Source organism: Buteo buteo, chromosome 1, assembly GCF_964188355.1.
Source record: "Buteo buteo chromosome 1, bButBut1.hap1.1, whole genome shotgun sequence".
Lineage (NCBI taxonomy): Eukaryota > Metazoa > Chordata > Aves > Accipitriformes > Accipitridae > Buteo > Buteo buteo.
In genome coordinates this window covers 71,549,674-71,571,501 of record NC_134171.1, presented here as the reverse complement: position 1 = coordinate 71,571,501, position 21,828 = coordinate 71,549,674, and the positions used below count along the sequence as shown (strand labels likewise).

Genomic DNA, 21,828 nt, shown 5'->3' with positions numbered 1-21,828 from the left:
TCTGAAAGCCAAATCCCCTTCAAAAATTGAAACTCTAGGGCCATCCAGTTTCATGTGCTAGCAAAGACCTATCCATCTTAAATTATGTACCTGATAGATGTCTTGATTAGTCTTTTGCATAACCAAACTCAAAGTGAGGGAAGTAGGATGCCTGCCAGTTCAACAGTGATTACTTATTTGTGAAATTGGCACCCGTGATAGAATTTCTGCTCGACATCATGTGGTCCAAAAACTTCCACAATTGAGTCCATCTGTGGCTGGTCAATTCCAGCAACAATGCCAGTTTTTTATCTTGGCTGATGTTTCAAACAAAACAAATATACATCAGTACAAAGTCTTATATAGGATTAAGGAAAGTATGTGCACTTCTGCATATACATAAAATTGTAGCTGCTTGTGTGTCATTTATTAATATTATTACTTAACCACACAAAATTCCCCTTTAAGGTTCTTGGCTCTGGAATTAGGTTTTTCCCATATGAAATCTGCTGCTGTCACCGACTGTGGCAAAGGCTGCTGATGTAACAGAATTAATCATCATAATCAGAGTAAAGAATTATTCATTTTCTCATTGAAATGTCCTTGCACTGATCTTTGCAAGATCAATCCTCCAGAGCTAATATGTGTTCCTACGATACTGTTGTAAGAGAAGGCCACAGCAGTGCCTACAACAGATGCTCAGGATACCTGCTGTAATTTAGCAAGGTCACCACTCAATGGACAGAGGCATTTATTTGCTTTTTCGTTTTATTGCTCTTCATATCGCTGAAAATGCCTGTGCTATGACCCTGGCTTGAAGTAGGGCCCAGGTATTAGACCTGCGGTGACCAGCCTTCAAGGGGTCAGAACAATCAAGTTTAAGCTGCTTTAAAGTAATCCAGCGGATTCAAGCTAGAGTAGACAAATATGATTGCATTTTCTACTAATGGAGTTGGTCAATTTGTGACAGGACAGGCAGGATACTATGCTACAGGTTGCACTTTGTCATCCTTCTCTGCTTATTTAGTAAAGTTAAAAGCATGTGGTCTGTTGGGGATAGGCCCTCAGGGCTTCCTTTCATAGTGTGTCATTTTGGTTGTCTTAAGGTAAATTGCAGGAACAGGATGAAACAGAATGAATGTGTATCCTAGCTTTATTGAAAAACAGGTCTGGGACAAACTTCCAATCTTGTCGGCTCTGTTCTTCTTCATCGCTATTAGTCTATTTTGAAGCGTCTTGGAGGTATGTTATTAGGGCACCTATAGGGCAGTATGCCATCTCTACACCTAAAATGTATATTAGTGCTCCATTTACCTACTCTTCTGAGTTCAGCAGCTGATTTAGCTGTTGCTAAACCTGAAGGTGAGGATGCTGTGGTACTGATGACATACATTTTACAACTCACAGGATCTCAAGACACCACCACAATCCACCAAGTACTTCTGGGTGAGTGCTGAGCTGCTTCTGTCACAGAGATGATTTTTTCAAGTCGTTGGAGTCCAGGACTTAATACTTACTGCCTGGACACACGAAAACCCCCATGCATAACTCAGTGTTTTTAAGACTGCAATACTGCAGAGTGTACTTCCTGGTGAGGCAAGAGTCAGATAAATAAAATCCTGAGATTGTACATGACATTGACTTTTACTGTGAAAATCCTGTCCCTGATTAAAGGAAATTCTGAGGTGAGAGAAGGATAGTTTTAACATGCAGTCAGGAATACTTGAGAGTTACATATAGTACTCCAGAAAACCAAGATCTTGATAAAGTCTTACACTTACTTTAGGTTTTTTTCCACCTCTGTGGTGGCCATTTAAACAACACTCAAGTAGAATTTGAATCAAAGTCACAGTAATACTTATTGTGCCTGTGGACCCTAAAAAACCAGAGCTCTAGCGGCCACTCTGTAAGCTCTTTTCTGGCAGTAGTTTGTTATGGTGACAGCACTAGCTCATTATGAATTCATTGGGTGCTTATGTGGATTTAATACGTTTTCATTTATACTCAGGTGTGATTTAGACTGGGAGTCTTTTGGTCAGTCCTGTTGCAGGGTTGCTGGTTTGGTTTCCAGCAAATTAATGTGAAGATCATTGTAATGTACTGAACAGTTTCAGTTGCCAGTTGATCAAGTAGTAGCATGTGCTGTCGCAGAGAACTAGAGGACAAGCTCAGAAGTGCCTAGAGTCCTATTTGTTCAGGCAGAAAGCATATTAGCATGTCTTACATTACGTGCATCTATCCAGGTCCTGATCCTATTTCCAGAGGAACCAATGGCAAAGCTCCCATTTATCCAACTGGGAGCAATTTAATAATCTTTAATATCTACAGTTCATCTTACAATGTCAAGAGATGTTATGGAACAAAACATGAGGATAAGCTGAAGTGAGGAAGATGAAGCAAAGCTTAACGTGAGGTTAATGTGCTACCATTTAGCATAAAAATATTTGTTCTAAATTTCAACAATTCTACTGGAAAGTGCTTTCAAGACTGAAAGAGGAGGGTGGTTAAAGCAGGAAGAGATAAAATTCTACAAAACACATTTAACAAGATGTAGAAATTTAATTACTCATCTCCTGAAAGTCTGCAGGTAGTCCATAAATATTTGCTAAAAGCTCAAGGCAATTAGGATACAGACAAATTTTATCATCTCTGCTTTGTAGGTACATAAATAGAAAACACAGTAATTGACAAAATCACAGCCTGAGCCATCCAGTTGGCAACAGCCCTCTGCAGCTTGGACTCTCCATCTCCTACCCATAAAACTCTAGGGTAAACATATTTTATAACTAATGACACTTCTTTATTATGTGTGCTGTAATTAGCTATCGCACATCTGAAATTTGAAGCAGGACCTAGTTTTTAGCTTCCATAGCCAGGATAGACAAACCCAAAGATCAGCAAGAGAATGTCACAGACATGAGGATCCTTCCATGGAAAACCCACTGTTTTCCCTTTGCTAAACAAACGATAGGCTCACAAGCCTGTACTTTGTCATCTGCAGCTATTTACTTGATTAGATACTCATGCAATAGAGGGGGGGGAGGGGGGGGGGGATCACATTTCTGTCTCTCACCAAATTAAGCTACTGCTAATAAGCATGCAGTTTTGCTGTTAGTTTACAACCATCCCATTTTTAAGCACTCCATAGTGTTTTTTTGAAAAGAGAAACGACTGCAAAGCATGAGAAAGCCTTTTGTAGCTATCTCTACTCCTACTATCTTCTAACACTAAAGTATACAAAAATGTTTGCTGCATTAACCCCACATCTGAAGCCAGTGATTCTTCTACAATGTTTCCCAAACTTAACTGTAATTGGAAATTCACTTCTGTTTCCTTCTGAAATGAGAAGTACTGAGTGCCTACAGGGCCTGGGTAATATTTTGACTTCAGCATGATGCTACATGACATCTGTTGTAGATTTTCACATTACAAAACTACTGAGTAAGTTTTTTTAAAATTTTTTTATTGGAGAGTTAGAATGCCAAAACCCCACAACTTCTTTAGCAGGTAATACAAATATTTTACTGCTGTAGTTGCCCATTGCTCTTCCTACTGTTTTATTTTTGGCATAGAGGAGGCTGATTCTTTTGAAAGTGAATCACTGCTAGTCAGGCACATAAACCCTTGGGCTGCCTCCAGTCTGATTTAAATTCAGCACCTTATTTTGATAGCAGAGACAGAGATGAGCCCCTTTGAGATTTTCCTACCAGCAGGAGAGATGTGCAAGGACCTCACCCTAGATGTCAGCATCAATTCAAAGTGGTGTGCTCTCCTGCCAGTTCAAGGTGGTAACAACTGAAACGTGACCTTTCACTGGATTACTTTAGAAGCCTGCAGAAACCCAAATGCTGCAGCCTCTACCTCTCTTTAAAAGCATACTGGCTGGAAAAACAACTACAAAGCTGAATCCCATGAAGAAGGTATTTTTTTCTTTACTTCTTCCTCAGGGATAACAAAATGCGTCCACAACCTTATACAGAAGTCATTATTACTTTTTTTTCCTTATTAAAAAAATAATAATCTCCTGAGCATGGATTTAAGTGAGAAAAAGAAACAGCAACAGAAAGATAAATAAAGGTGTTGCCCTATTAACAGCTGAACAACAAAGCTGTACTGAGCGCTTTGGAAGCTGGGGATGCAGAGACAATACCATATGCTCACAATTGGCTTTTCCTGCACCATCCTCTTAAGTCTGGAGGTACAGGCCAAGAAAACATTACGCAGAGCTTAACCTCGGGGTTTTTGTTTGCCAAAGCATTAACAGTTCCAAGGGAGCACGATACAATCTCTTACTAGACATTTAGTGCGCACAACCACCGCGACCAGATTTAGAACATTAAGAATAATTTAGAAGTTAGATGATAAATTACATTCCTTGATGTATTTGAAAGATCCCATTGTGTCATTTACATACTAATACTGCACAAGCACACTCCTCTGATCTACCATCAGAAATCACATCGAAGCAGATAGTGCCAACATATAACATAGCAGGTACCATCTAGGTTTATCAGACCTTCAGAAAAGCGCTACTTTCTTTTGTCCAGCGCTTCACAAAGCCATCAGCAAATTAACAGGTTAAGAAGCCCTTTCCAGCAAGCAACGTTTCTGACCTCGGTTTAAGTCGGTAAGTTTTAGTCAACTGAGGGTGGACCTGCACCCAGCATACTGCCGGTGCTGGAGCGCAGATGTACATCCACCATTCCCGGGGCTCTGCCAGGGCCGCTGCACCACAGGATGCTCAAACCCTGCCCCGAGCTCAGTGAGAACGTAGACGCGGTACCGTCCCACGGCCCTGCGTAGCCACCCGTGAAAGCACCAGAGCTCACTCGCACGGGAAACCGTCCACCACCACAAGCTTTCCCCCTCCTCTCCAGGCCGGCGAACCATCTCTCCTTGCCACCAGCCGTGTCTGACCATCACGCTTCCCTCATAGCAAAAAATAAACTATCACTCACCCACAGGCACAATGACTCCAGACCAGGATGCCAGCCAACTCCTCTGCCCCACAGAAGCCCACAGCTCACCCACTGCCTGCTACCCTCTTTATAACCTTCGTGCCCACCTGCAGCCCTTCAGCAGGGCCCCCTCCCTGATGGGACAGGTGAGTGTGGCCCCCCTCTGCAGCTGCCCTTCGGCATCAGCGAGCCCGATAATTACCGCAGCCTTTGCCTGTTGCTGTCAGATGAGCAGCCCTGGCCCCTCTGCACATCTGCAGATGCTGCGTGATCAAGTACTGAGTCCTGCTGCACCTTCCTGCTGCTTCGAAAGATAAAATGTTGCAGCATAAAGTATAAATAACATTTATCCTATTTCAAATGTGACAGATCTTCTATGCTATGCTATTTTATTATATCTAAAATGAATTTGCAGATGATGATATATATTTTCTACTGACCCTGGATGTTTTATCATTAAAATACTAGCACTCTTGTTACAATGCATTCATAATATATTAATATGACTGTCTCAGCTTCTAAAAAACTAAAATATAACCTCACAGTCTTTTATATGCTGTAATTTGTCTTTGGGTATATAAAAAAAATATTATAGCTATATCAGATTATTAACAGCAAAAATGAGCCACAGCCCCTACAGTGCCGTTTAAACATCTCCAAAAGTCTTTGTCCTGTTGGAGGTGTTTGGTTCTCAGATAATCAACTTGCTTCCAGCCTCACAGAAAAAGTTAAGAGGTCTTCCCACTTGCTCCATTGCTAGTCTTATGAGCTGCAGCCCAGGAGGAGAGCATGCCCTGGGATGACAGACGTTGCTGGAGCTGACAGAGAAGCAGTGTTCAGCCCAAGCAGTGATCTGACCCATGAAGGTGCGAGACACGGTATTTTGTTTCCAGCTAAGCTCAGGTCCTTTGGTGAAATACCCAAAGGTGAGAACAAAAGCCAAATGATCTGTCATGTTCTTTACTGGACTAAAAGTCTAGTGTCTGCGTTTTGTTCTAATATATGGAATATTGTCAAATCACATTATTAATAAACCTGAGGGATGGTTTTCCTGCACCTGTCTATTCTAGCCCTTTGGCTCCCCGTGTGCCGTACAGCGCTCTGTGGGCTGTGGGCTTTTGCTCATCTCAATCTCTGCGTTCTCCCTCCTGCCAAAGACCCCACTGCTGCAGGAGCTGATGTGTAGCGCCCAGTAAGCCACAACTGTGTTAGGATGAGCTGGGTGCCAGTGAAACACAGCCTGTGGACTGGGTGAATGTGGTCTATGGACAACCTCCTCCTTTGTCTGAGCCTGCAGGACCTGGGGGGGGGTTGCCTGCTCCCTCCCAGCTGGGCTCAGAACGCCTCTCTAAACTGCAGCAGGGGCCACTCCTTTGCGTTGCCCTTTTTCCAATGTTAGTGTTCGTTCTGGCACTAACATTGATCATTTAGTATGTGAGATCAAACATTTGAAGCCTTGTAAATTGCTTTTTGCAGTACGGGAAGTGACGGAGAGCCCAAGTACAACTCACTTTTATTTACCCAGAGCTGGCAGCTGGGAACAGCAGAAGGCAATTCTTGTCTCAGGAATCTCAGCCCGGCACCAGCCACCGGTTTCCAGGGAGCCATTTCTGCCTAAAGAATCGAGTCTAATCAAGGACCGAGGCAAAGAGCACAAGCTCCAGCTGCTTGCAGAGCCTGCGCTCCCTTGAGCAATGCCTCTGCACAGAGCCTTGCAAACTGAAGCTAACAGCACACAACATTTCTCTCTGAAGCTGAACAGAAAGACCAGCACAAAAAGCTGTTTGCCTGCTTTGGTTTTCTGCTAATGGCAGGACTTTCCACCTTCTGAGACTCAAAATTAATGAATATATGTAAATGTAGAATTAGTGGCTGTGGTTTAAAAAACCCCTCGCTTAAGACGCAGGTCAGATTGCCGCTGTGTTTAGTGTAGGAAATAAGCAAACAATAAACTCCTGTCATTTAAATTAAGGGAGTTGTGCAATTGATCCTGGGAAAGTTAGAAATGTGCTGAGATACCAAGTATTCACTTCCAGCAGTTACTATATGAACAACAAAATACCTTACATTGCTTCTAAGGGCCCAATCTGAAAACAGTTTTTCCAAACTCAGCTTTCGAATACCGTGAGAACTCTATTGCCATCTTAATTGGAAATTTATGGCACCCTGGCTGAACTGTTTGCTGTTACAGCCTCACTCTGCAGGGAAGAGGAAACTGATACAATGCTTGACTGAAAGAATAACTTTTGAAGAGGTGGAAGATGAAGTAGGGGTACCAGGATGTCGTGGTTTAACCCCAGCCAGCAACTAAGCACCACGCAGCCACTCACTCACTCCTCCACCCACCCAGTGGGATGGGGGAGAAAATCGGGAAAGAGAAGTAAAACTCGTGGGTTGAGATAAGAAGGGTTTAATAGAACAGAAAAGAAGAAACTAATAATGATAATGATAACACTAATAAAATGACAACAGCAGCAATAAAAGGATTGGAATGTACAAATGATGCGCAGAGCAATTGCTCACCACCCGCCGACCGACACTCCGCCAGTCCCCGAGCGGCGAATCCCTGCCCCCCCCTTCCCAGCTCCTAAACTAGATGGGACGTCCCATGGATTGGAATACACCGTTGGCCAGTTTGGGTCAGCTGCCCTGGTTGTGTCCTGTGCCAACTTCTTGTGCCCCTCCAGCTTTCTCGCTGGCTGGGCATGAGAAGCTGAAAAATCCTTGACTATAGTCTAAACACTACAGAGCAACAACTGAAAACATCAGTGTTATCAACATTCTTTGCATACTGAACTCAAAACACAGCACTGTACCAGCTACTAGGAAGACAGTTAACTCTATCCCAGCTGAAACCAGGACACAGGAGAAAGAATTTCCGGGTCTATTGTATACTGTGAAATATTTTGAGGTGTTGGAATTTCATGACATCCTTAGTTAGTTCAGATTAATCCTGAGATCTGGCTGTACCAGAAATCCATGGTCTTCATTCTTATTTCTGCCATGGAGAGAGAAGTCTTTAATTTTACTCTTGCATTCTGTAGCTGCTGTGAAATGTTTCATCATGGCCGAAATGGTGAAAGCTGTTTCTCCATCTGTGCCTGTAAGCCATGAAAGCACTAGCTTTTGATATAAACAAACCTAAGTTTTTTAACGCTTTGAAGATCTAGCAGATTCGTAGAATTTTCTGCTTTTACTAATGCCACTACTCCAAACATTAGGATTCCAGGTTTACCCCATTGCTCCTTTATCAGTAGAAGAGTAGCTTCTCACCAGATAGTCTTAAATTTGTGCTCCTCAATATTACAGAACCTGCACTGTCAGGAAAAGAGGTCCTTCTGTCACTTGTCCAATTTATACGGAAAACGGTCAGTTACTTGATACATAAACTGTTATCACTGGCTGGTTGAAAGAGCTAACATAGTATTAATCGAGTTTCAGATGCATCCAGGAAATTACACAATAACTCAGGTATTAAGCTACCTTTGTAATTTCAATTACCTACTTTTTATATGCCTGGAAAGTAACTATAAAGTTATCAGCATAAAACTAATAAAGCACAGAGTTCTATAAAAGTGGCAAGTGAGTTATTGCAATTGCTCTAGGCAATGTAACCTGCTTCTGCATAGTCACAGATGGGAAAGGTTTACTCATTGTCTAAATTTTATATGCATAGAAAGAAAAGCAAAACATGAAAACAATCCTGCTTCGTCTCCAGACTCAGTTTTTCCTTCTCCTCACCCCCAGCAGCCAAAAAAATCAGATCATTTTGTTTTAAAGCAAAGGAGTCTTGATGGGACTATACTGTAAGGTGAAGAAGGTTATTATCTAAAATTATATTGCAGCTTAGGGGAGAAGAGTAACAGTCTAAAGATGTAGAGAATTTCAGAAAACCAAAATGTAGCCGTTTTAAACTGTATTTTTATATTTGATTGATCGGGCAAATGTGTTACTTTAGAGATAAGGCAAAAGTTACCATCTTGAGGGATGGGTTCTAGCCACGCTATCGTCTGGTTAAAAAGATGCAGCACCCAAGGGTTCTGCTGGTTTATTTCCAGAAGACAAATTAAAAATCGTTGCTTCTAAAAGTGTGTGACCGAACTGGAAAGACAGAATAATTACTTTAAGTCTGTGAAATGACAGGGGTCCTGACTCTAGCACTTACTAAACGTGATCATCAGTCACACCAGCAGGACCAGAGTTCAGCACAACTCCTTTACTGCCTGAGAGGTACTAACTGGAGTACATCAGCTGCGCGGTTCACACATGTGGGGTTAGCTTGCGCAAACGAACCTGATCTAGCTGTGAATTGGCAAAAAAAACCCCATCCCAAGGCCAGTGGATGAGTGCCCAGCTTCCTGAGCCCAAGGTGCCTCAGTAGCAATGCAGCACCCAAGCCGGCTGGGTCGAATCTCCTTGGGTATGTCCATAGGAGATGGCACAGTCCTGGGCCCCGGCCCCGGGGTGCCCTAAAGCACTGCTGTGTGCAGCGGGGCCGGCATCGTCTCTCAACATCTGGCCTGATGTGGCAAGTGTGACACCGTGGCCTCCTGACCTATTCACAGCAGAGGCTGAAACCTCCCCTAAAAAAGCCCAAGCAAGGCTCGCACTCACTGCACACGTGCCGTTTGGTCCCAGGGCGAGAGGAGAGCAAGTTTGCTGCGCCCTGGGAGCATCACCCTCGCTGCACAGGACCCAAACATTTGCGCTCCGGGAGCGCACTGCACATGTCAGTTTTTGGAAACGTCAGACTTGCTGCACCTCCAGCATGGGGGTCATCCGGGAAATCCCAGGTCGAGGCACGCTAACCTTCACAAACAAACTTCTTGCTGTGCTTGGGTGAGACCTCTCACTAGGGCAAAACTCCAGCTGAGGTCTTATCTTTTCTGGAACTGACAACGGGGAGACAGCCCTTACTCTGGGCAACCGTGGCTTCGTAATTCTGCTGCTTTTAGATCCCAGTATGCCAAATGCAGAGGGAAAGATGGAGACGTACCTGTCTTCAGATGTGTTTCATCTCCCCTGCCACTTCACGAAACCTGAAGACAGAATACTATAAAATGGGTATTTGAGGATCGAGTTGCCTTTCTTTTCAACAGCGTACTGCCTGCTTTTAATGTTTACTAAGCTTTTGGCTGTAAAAAATGTACATGGCTGAGAGGTTTCTCTTGGTCTGTAGGCACTGCCACAAAGGAATTCCTCCAGGCTCCTTTGCCTTCCCTCCTGAAGATCCTCAGAGACCTCTGCTGCTGTTCCTGGCAGCAGACCAAGGGGAAACTGCTTCAGTTAAAGCTCCCCTTGTAGCAGCAAAACACCATTGATCAGCCACATTCTGTCAGCACCAACAACTTTCTGAAGCTGGCACTTTTTTAATGCCTCGTTTCTCTTCTTATTCATTTTTTCAGGTATGCAATGTAAAGAAACCCCCCAGAGAGTTATTCTTCTTTATTTCACCCTTTGAGTTGAGTTTGAAAGGAAAACCTGCTGTAGCTGAGCACCCCTGAAAACACCAGTTCAGACCCTTCTCAGGCCAAGCCTGGGAGGGCCTTTTCCTGCCCTTCAGGTCTGTAGGCAAAGCAGAAGAAAATATGCTGGGACACCAACTGAATAGCTAAATGCCTGGCAGAGCGAGCAGAAACTGCTGAGCCATGCAACTATGGTGTCAAGGTAGTCAGTAGTTGTAGGAAAAAGGCAGCAGCACGTCAAGATACATACCAGTGAAAACTGGTAATTGATCTGTTCTGCCAGGACAGAATGAAATGCCATCTTTCGGTGCTAGAGCTGTGGGCAAAGCGTTAATGGCTGAATTTTATAAACGCTGTTGCAGAATAACAACACAACCTCCTTTCTCCACTGAATGGCTGTCTTGAAAGGGTAAGCAACTCCGCGCAGTCAGAACAAAACAAAAGTCACTCAGAAAACTAGAGTAAATCCTAGCGCCGAACAAGGTATCCCGCACTTGGGAGCGGGCAGGAGGAGTCCGTGATGTCCTGCCTTGCTCCTGTATCAACACATCTGGCTAAAGGTGTCTGCACACGGGCCAGCGAGCTGCCTGGTTCAGAGCATTGGGCACACCGGTCCGGAGACTTCCAAACTGGGGATGCAGGCCCTGGGTTAGTCCTCGGCAGCATCGGTGTGAATTCAGGGTGGTTCCTTTAACTAAACTGGAGGTATTCTGGTTTTATGCCTCCGTGCTCACTGGCAGGGCTTGGCCTGTTGCAGTGAAAGATCCTAATGTTGCTTTCATCCCCATGGGATATTGACTTTAACAAAATACTCTGTGCTTCATTTCTCAGCATTGCAAAACAACTTAATGGATCATATACTTAGGGGAGCATTTCCATTAATTTCTAGCTTACATTCTCACTCTTTCACAAAACAAAATGTCAGTGGCTTTAGCCTTTTCAATACCATTTCCTCTGAGAGCACACAAGGAAAAAAGAAGGCAAAATATAAGCTTTTATTTAGCTAAACCCATCCACATATTACCTTTGAGCATGGAGGAAGAGTTATAAAAAGGCTATTCCACTTACCTTTCTTCTGAGGAGGCTTAAAAACCCCACTTATTCCTTGATGATTGATATTTGTTTGTTTAGTATGACCCTGATTCTCTTCTTGCTCACAGATTTATCAAGCACGAAGGTTTGCTATAGCTGACGTCAGTGGAATTTTATCAGCATAAAAGCAGACAAAAATGTAAGTACAACTGACAGAAGAGGCAGCTTCTGAAAGCAAAAATATGCATTTGCTGTTACTGAAATGAGAGAAATGAAACTTATACTTGCCTATGTGCAGCTATATTCCTTTGAAGTATTACAAAACCCCATGAAAATCTAGATGTTAGAGACTGTATAATCACTTAGAGAGTTAAAGTGCATAAACATATATAAAATGTTTGTTTGCATTTTTTCTCCACAGCCTTTTTACTGTATTACTGTATAAATCAGACCTATTTTATTTTCACTTGCTAAGCTTTGTACTCTTTTTAAAGCATCTCAGTGAACAAATACATATTTCCAGATCCTTACAGCCTTAAAAAACAAATTTACTTGTATTTTCACGGAAATGCCTTCAAGAAATTTTTCTACAAAGCATATTATTCGAGATAGGACTGAGGGATTTAATGGCTCAGGATATGATTTCCAACCTGTGAGGTGCATGACAAATCTGAGTGCAAAAGGTCACATCATAGCATAGAATAGCAAGCCTTAACAGGAAAACTCGAAGCTCCCCGGCCCTGTACTGTTACAGTGGCAGCTGCGCTAATGACAGACACGGTTCTCTGAAGATCATGATCTTTTCTCTCTTGCCTCTGCTGGTACCCAAGAGCATATGGCCATCGTCGCATGGATGAGATAGCCACAAGTCATACCCATGCAGAAACTAAGAGAAAAATCACTCTCATCATTGGAAGCATATGGATTCAATGAGGCTTGAAAGCTGGGCTGAGCGGAGGGCTAAGGCACGCTCTGCTGGCAGTGAATGACTGTGTTTCCCAGAAAGGGTGATCCTGCAAAATGTGGACTGGAAACTGAGGTCTCCCGCATGCCAAGTGCAAGCAAGGGCTGGTTTATAGAGAGCGGGACAAAACAGAGAGAGTGCTATGGGAGATGCTGCCTCAGGGTTAAGCTCTGAATTTAGCAGTCTCCCATGGAGAAAAATCACAGCCAGGTTAGGGAGAATTTGCACGGCAGAGAAGAGAGGTGTGCTTACAAATGTTTTGCTTCTAATTGATTTGAGTTCTATTAGCTAGCAAAGCCCTGAGCGTGCTGGATGTCATGCAGCCAGAGAGCTGCTTTGCAGGCACGCCGTGTCTTTCGTCTGCAGCAATGCCTTTCACTGCAGTCAGCACACGGGACTGATTCTGGATGGGCAGGTGGTGAAGAGGTACCACCCCTCTCTGCGTAAAACAAGACACTCTGATGGTTTTTACTTGCTGCGCTTACATCAGTCACAGCTTTCTCAGTTGGCCCGTGCATATTTGTGTTTTATTATTTACCCTGCAGCCCTGCAGATGGATGTTCTGCCCTTGGAGACCATGAATGCTATGAGCAAGAGCGGTGCCGGGGAGAAGGGACCCCATGGTGTCCAAAAGTGATTAGCTCTGCTTCCAAAAGGGGAATTCAGTGAGAAAATGCGTTACAGCCCTTGGTCCTTGCCAATGTCACAAAGGCTCTGGCTGTATTGTAGATGTCTGTCTAATGGGCACTGGGCTAAAACCAACAAAATACAATTCATACAGGCCACTGAACAGCTTCTGATGTTAATGACTTTCGATTACCACTGGCCTGAGTTGCATCTGTATTTTATTAACACTGTGTACAGAGTGAATAGAATTCCAGATGGCGTACAAAGTACCTTTTTTTTTTGTTTTGCCCATAATCGCAAATGCTTAAGTTGTTCTTGTAGCTGTTTTATGACTCGACATTGACCTTAAGCTCTGTGCATTTGCTACAGTGGAACATCGCAATTTCTAGGGAGTGGAAAGATCATACAAAACTGGTCGATGATCTCTATGATGCAAATAAAAATAGTACCATGAGTGTTCAAATAAATATTTCTTTCTGTTTTGTCTTTGCATTTTTATTGCTTGCCCAGGTCACTTGAAATGAAATTGTCCTTCACAGGTCAAGCTCTGGTTCCTTTGCAGACAGCAAAAAGACAGTGCTTTAAGACCATTAAAAACCTGCAGATGTGACAGCAGTCCAGATGATTTGAATTTCTGAGGGAAAGGCTTTTATTTCTGAACTGTTCACCTATTATTGATCTGAAAAATGTACCTTTTTTCTCATGAAAATGCCTGCCCTCAGAATTAAAAAAAGACATACTCCTAGCCTTGGCGTGCCACCTCTCCGTCAGCTCCCTGAGGAGGCGCCTGCCGCACTTTGGGTGGAAGTGATGAGGATGGAGGAAATGAGCACTTTGGGCTGTGGAGCTGCCCTGGGTCTCAGTGGGTAATGGGGAGGGAAAGGAGGTGGGAGACTCAGCCCCAGCTCAGGGACCAGATGCTCCATCTGCTCTGCACCACGCTTTCCTCACGGGAAGGCAGACGCTTCTGCTCTGACAGCTCCGCAGCCCAGGAGCCTTTTTTTTTTTCAACTCGCTCTTCGCTGCTGGCAGGCAAAGCTGTGCAGCCTCATGAAAGTTTGAATCTGAAGTGGATGTTTTAACGAGGGTCCCTCACGTCCCCGTCAGACGGGAGACGCGGTGCCTCTACACCTTACCTCCCTTCCCCACCGTCCCCTTCAGCGGTGACGCACGCTGGGACGTGAGGGGGACAGGACAGACCAAAACACACTTCAAGAACTGCAGCTATCAGATTCGTGGCACCCTGTAGGGGCTTAGCCACCACTGCCCTTTCTTGCCTCCAGGTAATCTGTGCGCCGTATTTTGCTTTTCTGCTAGGTTTCCTGCTGCCAAACGGGGATCCTTGCCTCTGGGAAACCCGTGGCTGAGGCCGGCGTGCTGCCTGGTGAACCGCTTTGCTTCCCTGGGATGTCTTTAGATGTCTTTCACCCTCAGTGGTCATGGTGGCTGCAGACACCCTCACCCGTGGAGAGAAGCCGCGGCGATGGCCTGGGGAAGTACTGCCTGTGAAGTTGAAATCGGGCTCAGGGGATGAATGAGGATGTGTGAAAATAGGATATGGCAAAAGTTAATGGAAAAGAGCACCTCTTTGCTCGAGGAGATGTTATTTCATTTTTTTAGGTATTTATGAACAAATAAAATGCACCTACAACTGGGGAAAGAGTATTTCCCCCACCTGCCATGTTCCCCTCCCCACCTTTGAGCAATTCTCTTTCTTATTAGAATTTCAGCACTGCTTTTCTTTGAAGTAGAACCTGTATTTTAGTTACATTATTTCCATTCATGCTGTGGAAATAAAACTTATGACAGTGTTGATTTCTCAGATCTGCTCAGAGTCTTTGAAATTTGCATTAGATTATTCTAATCACTTAGCCTCGTTGTATATATTTACACAAGCACTTTTGATGTTTAAACAGACCAGGCTGTAATGAGATGTGCAGGGGGAAATATATACCCCAAAGAAAAGGAATGCTCTTTTTTCTCAGACCACATCTTAAACTAGAAGTTTTCAGACAGAACAGTGGGTCAATGCCTTCGGGACCTGAGAGGAATGACTGTAAGGATGGAAAGATGGAGGGATTGGCTCTGCCTTCAGCTGCAGCAGGCAGAGACGGAGCGGCGCTGGGTCCCTGCGATTGCGAGGAAGACAGTGAGGACTTGTCTTCTCGCACCCTTCATCGCCACTGTAACCTGCGCTCCTGGCCATCCTGACAGAAGAAATTGTCCAGCCTGAACCCATGATGCATACACCTACAGACACAAGTCTGTGGGGATTGAGCAGGAGGGGCAGCTGCCAAATCCCAGCTCTACTGAATTCAGTGGGAATAGTAAAATGTCCTTTTTTGGGGACAGCAAAAAGCCTGGGACTGTGGCACAGTGGTGCTAGCTCTGACCATGACATGCAGGCAAGTCCTGCAGGACCTATGCTCCCGCAAGCAGGAGGCAGGAGATCTGGGAAACGTTGCAGCTATATGCTCAAGTTAATTAATTTGGTCTCAGGGCTGGCCCTGTTAGATCCAGAATGAGAGGCACCACTGGAGAGAGAAGCAACCCTTACATAGCAGATGTGACCAGGAAAAGGTGGTGGGGCAGGCCAGACAAAGGAGAAACAGATCTCTTGAGGACGGAAGAAGATATGGAATCTCTCTGGAAGATGCAGGAAATTGCCAGTTATCTAACATGGAGTTTAGCTTCTTGAAGGGTAGGGATCATATTTCTATTTGCATGTTAGTATAGAAAGAATATTTGCAATTCTTGAAGTAGTAGAAATATTGTGGATGACCCTGTCGTTAACTTGATTTTACAATGAAATCTGGAGCAAATCATCCATTATCCAACATACATACTACCCTAAAGACTGTAAAAAATATGGTAAACTGTGTCAACACAGCATTAATTTTGTAACTTGAGATGGTGAAGTTTGTGGGTAAGGACCTTAAAAGAGAAGCCTATTCCAAGAAGATGCACTTCCATAAACTCAGTGACAGATAAGAGCAGACTTTCTAACTCACACACTGAAACTGATCTACCCACTTAGACATGCAAATGTCATGTTTTGAATAAGTCTAACATTTTGAATTGTCACCAGTGAAAACAGGTTTCTCCAAAGGGTTTTTCAGCTATCCTAAGCTTGTAAACCATGTAGAGTCAAGGAAAAAAAATAAAGAACAAAACTAAAATGGTCTGCTTTATGAGGATTCAGTGATCTAAAGAGTTTTTTTAAGATAGTATTTTCCACTTCATAATCTTTTCACAAGCAAATATTTCTAGAAGCATAGCCCCCTCCCTACCTAGGACTACCTAGAACAGGGCGGCCAGGGCCTCTTGCCTGGGCTGGCAGAGGAGTGGACTCATTGCCAGTGCTGGATGCGCACTCACCAAACACGCTCTTACTGCCCTTTGGGAATGCAGCAGGAGGAACACCCCAGGGCTTTCATTCTGGCTGACTTATTTTGTCCTTACAAGGACTTGCAAGTTATATGCCTTGCTGTAATGAGATGCTGTGACCCATGTGAGGCTAAAGCCTCTTGCTGCAGCCCTCCAAACCTAAATGGGATGTCCTACTGGTTCTGCCCTGAAGTCTCAGGGATGCCTAGTGTAGCCTTGCAGGTTGCTTGTGACTATAGATCAACTTTCCATCTTGACCACCATGATCTTGCTCAGATATTGCAGCTGGTGCCTTCTCCTCTCCCACTAATAGATAGGCATGTAGCCTTGTGTTGAGACAATGAAGGTGAGGTGCTCTGAAGCTCATGTCCGACAGCAAAAGCAGATTTCTAAGATGTTCCTCATTCAAATCCAGAAAATCTAAGAGCTGTGTGAACTTGTACTGCTGGTTATTAGTGGACACTAACAGACTTCTGCACATCGAGGAGGGCAACTGATTTTCTTTTTCAAGTTCTTATGACCTAAAGGAGTCGGAAGACTGCTTTATGCCTATGTCTGATAGTGTACAAAAAGACACAGAGAAATCACACCTCACCTTGCAACTTTATCATACTGTTATTCTTCTGGGAGGTGTTACAGCTTTTTCTACAGTGAAAACCTACAAGTTGCTAAAATTGCTGCCATTGTTATGTGCTACTTTGACATAAAACATGTCTATAGTTATCAAAACTGTGCTGTGAGGCCAATGGGTGTGAAAGACCTAATTAACTGTGAAGCTCTGGCTCTAGGTTGCTTTCTGGGTTTGTCACAGAGAAGTTGAAAGAAACATTTATATTAGCAGTTCAAGTGTCACCAAGGTGTGTTAAAGCTGAGAATCTTTTTCATGTTAAAGAACTGTGGGAATTAAGCTTTGAGTTCGAGTTCAATTTTGGGGAGCAAATTCTTATAACAATAAATATTTATGACTAGGCTTAAAAGATGTAATGAATGGACAAGTGCCTTGAAACAGCTTCTGGCTTATTCTTAATGAGGACAAAGATGATGCCTATGCTAAGGAAAAGTGAACTGAGTGATTTGCTTGAGAAGTTTCCAAAAGCATTGATACCTTTTCCTAAAATAACCTAAAATGGTATAAAAAAAATCCCTTTCCTCTTAAAAAGAAACATATCAAAAGTGCATATTTCAGCACGCTTTCTCCCTGAGCATTTCTCGGTCGAGAAAAAAATGGATGTTTTTTCCAATTGCCTTCAAAAGGTTTGCATGTCTGCCAGGTGGTTTGTATCTGACAGTCAAATACTGCTGATGAGAACCATCAATTCCTTCAAGGACTTGAAACTGCATCCAATTTGTATCACAAGTGACTGTAAAAGGAGGTGACTGCAGCCATTATTTTGTTAGATTTAGTCAAAACATCCCCAGAAGAGGCAGGAGGGCATGCTGGGAATTGTCTGATGAGCCTGCTGGGAGAATAATTTCATGGCCAGCAGTTTGTTCACTTCATCTTTTGTAGCACTTTCTTAGCAGTTTTTGTGTGGTTTGAGCACTTGGCTTTTTGAATTAAAGAATCTTTACTGCCATTGTCTCTTTAGCTAATACCCGGATTATGCAGTCTCAGATATGCATTTCATGGCTGCTTCTGTATTGCATGAGGTATTAGAAAATTACTGTCTTCAATATTCCCATTCTTACTTGAGATGAAATTTTCTGTACCATAGCTGTGATTGAATTACAAAGAGTTGCCTGTTCTGATTGCAATGCTTACATAGACCTTAGGCCCATTTCCATTTGTGTTTTAATCCTGCTTCTTTGAGCAGGATGAATGTCAAAATTTGCAACTTCAATACCTTTTTTTTTTTTGGTTAAAATTGCACATATAAACTTTGCAATTTTTTTTAAGTAACAAGATACAGCTTAAAGTTTTCAAGAGCAACTTGGGCACCAGGGAACCAAAGATCTGTTAGAGTTTTGATTCAGCAGCTTTTGAAAAAATAAATGGGTATGAGCCTCTGGAAGACAGTATGTGAAAGTGTTACCAAAATATTAATTCTGAGTTGACAGGAAAATCGAAAGCTATGAAAGGAATCACATTAAAATCTAGAAGCTGTGCTTATTCAGCTGACTACAAGGGATCCCTCCCTGATAGCTGTGGGTGCCTTTTATAAGGCAGGTAGGCAATTAAAAAAAATGGTGGTAACAGCAAACCCAATCCAGCAAACCATCCTGCCGAGAGCAGCCTGACTGGTCCTCACTAGAGCAGTTCTCTTCTCAGCATCTGTTCCTGATAAAATAGACCAGCATGAATATATCCTAAGCCAGCCCTAGTCTCTGGTTTTCTCTGGTGGATGTAGCACATGTGCTTTTCAGCTCTCCAGTATGAATGCATATACACAGCCGTGTGTCTCTTGCTTTAAATACATTGAGATGAATACAAAGGAAGGAGGAAAAAAGGAAGTAAAGGAGGTAAAAATTACCATATCAAGCCTTTTGCTGCTGGATATATGGATAAAAATGTATTGCTTGTGACTCCAGTGAAATGAGAGTCTGCTGTTAGAGAGTTTACTACAATCTATCTGGTTTTGCACTTGGGGACTTCAGAAGACTAACTTTATTGGAATGGAGCTGGAGGAAACTGGATCATTAGCCAAAGCTTAAAAAAAACCCATTTCCTTGCTATGGAAAGATTGTTAGCATTCTTACAAAGAAGGTTTTATAGAAACAAGAAACATATCTCTAAAGCAAAACTCCCTTTGATGTGAATCCTGCACAAAGCACACACACACACACACAAAAAATAAAAGGGCTTGTGGGATCCTATTTTCTTCTGTGTGCGCCTCCCAATTCCTCTCTTTGCTAATGGGTCACTTGGGATGTGTCTTCTTTCCAGTGGCTGAACTAGGGCATCTTAGGAGGACAGCAGGGATACAAAGATTTCCTAAAAGACATGCTGGTGCTGTAACCAGTCTCTCAAAGGGGGAACTATTTCAGTTTCCTTTTCCCATCTTACCTTTTTCTGCACTGTATCTACTTCACCTTGCAGTTACTTGCACAGCAGAAGTGTAACTTGACTTACCAGCCAGAATCAGCCCCAGCAATCTGCTCCTGACAGAAGTTAGTACTGGAGAAAAATCCCAAGAAATTACCTTATGGGTGATGAGAAATGACAGGTATATACAGTGAAGTTTCTTTTCTTTGTTCCATTCATTAGAAATTGGGCTTAACTCTGAAGCATGAGAATTTATATCCCTTTTAAGTGTTTAGTAAATTCAGGTAATCCATATCTTTTTGCATACTGAATATCTGTCAGAGGTCAATTATATATTTTGTGTTCCTCATAAGACTATTTTCTCTTACATTTTTAACTCCTGATCTTTTGAGCTCCCTTTTATTTTCCACTAAAAAGCCACTCTAGCTCAGGACTATATTATTTAAAACTAAATTTAATTATCATGTTAGCTAACTTCTTTTATATTAAAGCAAGGCTCACTGATCTTCAATTTAAAGTGATTTTAACTTAAAAAAACCACCCAGAGCACAACAGAAAGAACCTCTAAAATCATTCTGTAAATAATAGTTAGCTGTAGCAGGATTGCAAATAAAGATTTTTTTGTTGTTGTTGGTGTTTTTTTGTTCCTTTTTTTTTTTGAGGGGGAGAGGTTTGCAAGTTGGACATGTCATCCTTAACTTTCCTCAGAATTCTGTTATTCATCACTGTCCTATATACCAGGTTCTTTTAGTATCTTGTGCTGATATACCACTAGCTAACTTTAACTCAGTTCTATTGCCTAAGAGTCAGATTCAAGTTCAAAGTTATACTTTTTGATATGCTTTGGAACACATTTTGAGAAAGTGGGAAACTCTATTTGTATACAAAAACATGCCTTCATACCAATGTTACATTACTGGCGGATTTTCCACTTCATTTTTAAGCACAGTTATGAGTTATGCCCACTCCTCTTATATACAGTCCAGTATTGTCAATACTTAAAAAATAACAAATGTTAAAATTTTTCCTGACAGAAGGAACATATCAGATATAAACTGGCTAAATACCTTGTTAGTTGTTCATGTCAGCAGTTTCCCCAAACTGGATAAGAATTTCCGTGAGAAGAGAACTGTCTTAGTGATACTGCTTCACGTGAACTTTCCTCCCTTTTACAATCTTTTAATGTTATTACTGCACTTTAGCATTTTTAAGGTGTTCAGATATTGCTCAGAAAGGCAATCTTCAATCTTCAAAATTAATTCTAGTTTTGAGAAATGGTGAAAATTGGGGTTCATACAATGCTTTTCTTGAGTTTCCTCTAGACACAGTAATGCATTTTTCTAGCCTCTATAGCCATGAAAGTCAGAAATTGAGAGAAAACATGCTGGGACTTCATTGAGAGCAGAACGTTTTGATGATCCAGCTCAGATATTTCAACGAGTGAGTCTTGAAGTTTAGCAGCAGCTCAAACAGGTCAGTGGGGTGGTATGTCCTCTTTGCATTGCCAATACCTTGCCTGTACTGTCAATGGATGTTTAAATGTCTATGCCTTCTTTAGTTAAAAGGCTCTTGCAGTCCATCCTGACTCATTTCACAAATCTCTCTATAGTTAGCAGCATTTGCTGTTTTCTTTTATGTTTTAATGATTTGGAAATCCCGATTCCAAAACAGTGGCACAAAGACTGGGGAAAAACAACAAAAACCAGCATTTGGGGCAGCACGAGCCTCATTAAAATTCTTCAAAATTCTGCCTTTCTGCTTATCTCTATCCTGCTGTTCACTGAAAGGCAGGCCTTGGCTCAAATTTTAAGGAATCATCTTTGATATCTGGGAGATACTGTATTTGTCATTTGTCATCTTCCCATGTTGTTTTTGGAAGGTCAAGAGTAATAAGAGAATGTTACATATAAATTCCCTGGTGGTGCAGAAATGACGTTTGAGCCAAGAGCATTGGAATAATAACTGTGCCCCATGCCAGTAGCACTTTGGAAGTCAATTGGGATTTATTTTGTAAGCAATAAAGTTGTACACTAGCTGGAATCATTTAAATACAGGAAAATTTCTACATGAATCAACCAATGAAATGCCCTAACCCATCTTGTTTTTCAAGCTGCCTTTCTGCCTTTGTGAACAGGGTTACAGCAATGACCATAAAATAGTCTCACTGACCTTGAGCTTTGGCTTGTCACCTAGAAAAATGACAAAAGCCATGCAGTTCTGTAGGAAAACATGTGCAGAAATCTTAAGAATTATTTAAGGTTGAAATCTTAAGCTTATTTAAGGTTTATTTTAAACAAAATGAAAACTTTTTTTCTAAAAAGACCCCCAGCCTCTGATTAAATAAGTCCAAGAAGATGATACCATATTTCTTTGAGGTAGAACCTTCACATCTCCATCCTTGATTATTTTCTTGCCTATTCTCAGACCTACACT

General features: G+C 42.4%; 1 long non-coding RNA gene across 1 annotated transcript; it reads right to left on the bottom strand.

The window, feature by feature from the left end:
- Positions 1-7,331: 7,331 nt before the first annotated feature.
- On the bottom strand, positions 7,332-21,826 carry LOC142034497 (uncharacterized). Its single transcript, XR_012651666.1, has 2 exons — positions 20,463-21,826; positions 7,332-14,528 (listed from the first exon to the last, which is right to left on the bottom strand). It is a non-coding gene; the product is annotated as an uncharacterized LOC142034497 (long non-coding RNA).
- Between the last annotated feature and the right edge of the window lie 2 nt (positions 21,827-21,828).